At 51.0% G+C, this 3444-nt stretch overlaps 1 pseudogene; it reads right to left on the reverse strand.

The window, feature by feature from the left end:
* Nucleotides 1–784: 784 nt before the first annotated feature.
* Nucleotides 785–1513, reverse strand: LOC130387972 (endonuclease/exonuclease/phosphatase family domain-containing protein 1-like; annotated as a pseudogene).
* Between the last annotated feature and the right edge of the window lie 1931 nt (nt 1514–3444).

The raw sequence follows: 3444 nt of genomic DNA on the forward strand, positions 1-3444 counted from the left end.
CCCTGTGGTTTTTGGGTTTTTTTTCTAATCGACAAGATGAGGGTTTGTATCTGTGGGGGTTGTTCGAACTCCGACCTCCTGTCCGACCATCTCGATTTCCGATCGGAGAAAGGATGGAGCAGGCTTTCGGGCCTGGGTGCATTTTGTACAGGTTAAGAGAAAGGACTTTTTTTTCGCCTCTGTCACCAAATACACGTTCATTTGCGCGGCTCCTCTGCTGCGTCTGCGTGTGTTTGTTTTGCATTGTCATGAGTGGAACCAGTCTGAGCTGATAACCTGTAATAACCCCGCTGCCGCCCTCACACCTGCCAGCACGGATCTGGGCTTCCTCCGACAGCCTGCAGACGAGTGGGGCGTGTCCGTGTAGAACGTCTCCCTCTCTCAACACAACCATCATGGGATCTTGTGATTGATCGCAAGCTAGTGCTGTGCAAACACACACGCCTCCACGCAACCTTTACAGGCTGCTGGGCCGGACGCCTGGAAGTCAAACGGCTGCACTCACTGGAGAGTGGGCATGAGACATATGGTCTTGGGGGCCTGGGGGGTCTAGACCAACATGTAGGCTGGGGGGTCCAGACCCAGGGTAGACATGCAGGTCTGGGGCTCTGTGTTCAGCTTGGCTCAGAATGTTAGTTTGCGTTGCCTAGCCGGTTAAGTTATCGTACATGAAATCCCCTGACACCAACGTGTTTACACACAGGAAACAACGTGTCCCAAGAAGACACAACATGTTCAGCGCAAACCCTCACGTTAGTTTGTATTCACTCGTTCTCCAGTAGGGTCATACACACGACCTCTTTGACGCCAGGGTTGTTGGCCTTTTCACTGGAGCAGCGCTGAAGGTCCCAGGTGGCCAGGCGCACCTTGGCCGGCCGTCCCGCGGGCCCGGGGCCGGTGCCACGCGGGGCCGCAGGGACACCATCTGCGTGGGTCCTCCCGGCGGGAGGTCGAGGTCGTCGCTCCGGAGGCTGAACGAGGTTGGGCTCGGATGGGACCGACCGTGTAGGTCAGCCCGCCTTTGGTATTGGTGGACAGAGTTCTGAGCACTCCACAAACACCTGGAAACGGATCTTGTCCAGTAGGGAGCAGTTTATGTGATCGACCCGAACCAGGTCCTCGATGCTCTTGAACGGACCGTGTTGGGTCCGATAGGCGGCAATGTTCCGGGCGATTTTCTCCGTGATGCCGCGGATGCTCATGAGCTGCGGCGGGGTGGCGGTGTTGATGTTCATGCCGCTGCAGGAGGACATATGCTCCGGGTCTCTCCGCAGGGAGGACGGGGAGTGCTGCGACGAACTGGTCCTACTCGACACGGAGATCTCCACTTTAATAATCTCCAGTTTGGTGGCGCCTATCCCACTCACCAGCGCTAGGTCCTCCACCTTCTTGAAGCCCCCGATGCAGTCCCGGTACTCAACGATGCTCCGCGCCACGGGGCGGTTGACCCGGGCAGGGTCATGAGCTCTTCCTCCGTGGCCGTGTTGATGTTCAGCCGCTCGTGGTTCACCATAATTCTCCTGACACCACAACTCCTATCTCCCTCCTATTGCCATGGTGTCTCCCCCTATTAGGTGGTTGCTGTTCTCCCTCATGGCTAGCTGGCTCAAAATTGTACGGAAGTGGTCCGAAACTGTTATCCATTGTTGTTATGTTGCCTATGTAGTCTATGATGATTAGAACGTCTGTCTACCAATTCCTACGTCACGCTCGGAAAACGAGCGTTTGAGATGCGGAAGTAAAATTGTATCACAAAAACGGCTCAAGATGCCACTTGTAGTGTAGAATTATTAATAAAAACTAAAAAATCGTGTATTCAAATTTTTTTCCTATATGATTCTTCACTGCAGTATCTAACTTCCATACGCACTTTAAAGGCGATTGTACTTCCAGCAGGAATTAGCTCTGGGTCCTTCCCTAATAGTTTCACTGCCCCCAGATTTCCATTTAGACCATGTTTGGGTCTGATCTCCAGAACTTTTAGAACTGCTTTGTAGCCACACTGCACTGGCAGGTTAAAATCGTCAATTTGGGGTGTGAGGACTGAATACAACACGTCAAGTGTGTTGGTGCCAATGAGGAGTTGCTCCTGAGCTTCCCCTCTCATGTTAGGGACAACAAGGGCTAACATTGGAATCTCGATCTCCTGCCCTACAAACTCTTTGGGGAAACTGATATCTAACTCTACATACCAAAAATATGGGACTTCCTGGCCATTTGCTCCCTCAACCTCCAATAAATCATGTAATGGTTTGATCTGTTGCTCTTTCAAAAATCTTTCATAAAAAGACAAGGTAACTGTTGTGACCTGGGATCCTGTTTCTAAAAGGCAGCTGACTTTTTGCTCTGCTATTGACACTTTAGCAGTGCACTTGGTCCCAACTAATCTGCGTGAAAATTTGTAGGGCTGGCCTTTCAAGCGTCTTTCTAAGACTGGCTTGAGTGTGAGGGGACATTTATCATTAAGTTCAACTCCTTTCTGTCCCACAACGGGAGTTGGATTTAGTTTAAAGGTCCAGAATGAGCAGGATCATGCTTAGATTCCCACTGCTGCTGCTTTTGTTGCAGTGTGTTTCTCTTTGTTGCAACCAATGAGGCATTGGCTTCATTAGTGCACTTAGGAGCTATATGTCCATCCTCTCCGCAGCAGAAGCAATACCATGGGCGGGGCTTGTTGAATTGCTTATACTCTGAATCAGCCGATGTAGCTCAACAACTTATTTTTTTAATTGATCTGTTTCAACTGAAGCTATCTGCTCTGAGCAGGCACACACATTCTGTAGCTGGGACCACACTCGCTGTTTTGGACCAACTGAGGGTTGCTTGTTAACACCAAGGTGTTTTTTCATGCGCATCTCTTTATTGGCATTTTTATCTTATTCTGTGCAAAGTGAGATGAGCAGTTCAGCAAAGGAAGGGGGGCATTTTAATCTTTTGCTCAAGCTGTAGGTCGGTGATTAAAGTATCATTGTCATGATCCGCCTCTGGTTTTCTCATTCACCTGCCTGCCTACCTGATCACTCCCAATAACCCACCACCTTCACCTGTGTTTCCCCTATATCAGTCCTATATCAATCCCACCGCGATTCAGATCCTGACTTACCACCGATCCTGCCTGTTCTCTGATCCCTGCCTGTCTGACTCTTCTGCCGGTTCCTGATCCCCGCCTGTCTGACTATTCTCCCGGTTCCTGATCCCTGCCTGCCTGCCGATCCTGTACCCGAATAAAACTATTGACACTGTTCCACGCTCGTCGTCAGTCTGTGCACCTGGGTCCTGCTAAACGCCCACGTTTCAGCACAATCTGGCCAAGAATGGACCCAGCCCAGATGGACGACTGCTTCTCCCGGATGGAGAGCGCGCTACACCAATTGATGGCCGCCACGGTTCAGAGACAGCAGGATCCGGTACGATTGGTCCGCACCCCCCTTACATCGGAAGAGA

Source organism: Gadus chalcogrammus, chromosome 8, assembly GCF_026213295.1.
Source record: "Gadus chalcogrammus isolate NIFS_2021 chromosome 8, NIFS_Gcha_1.0, whole genome shotgun sequence".
Classification (NCBI taxonomy): domain Eukaryota; kingdom Metazoa; phylum Chordata; class Actinopteri; order Gadiformes; family Gadidae; genus Gadus; species Gadus chalcogrammus.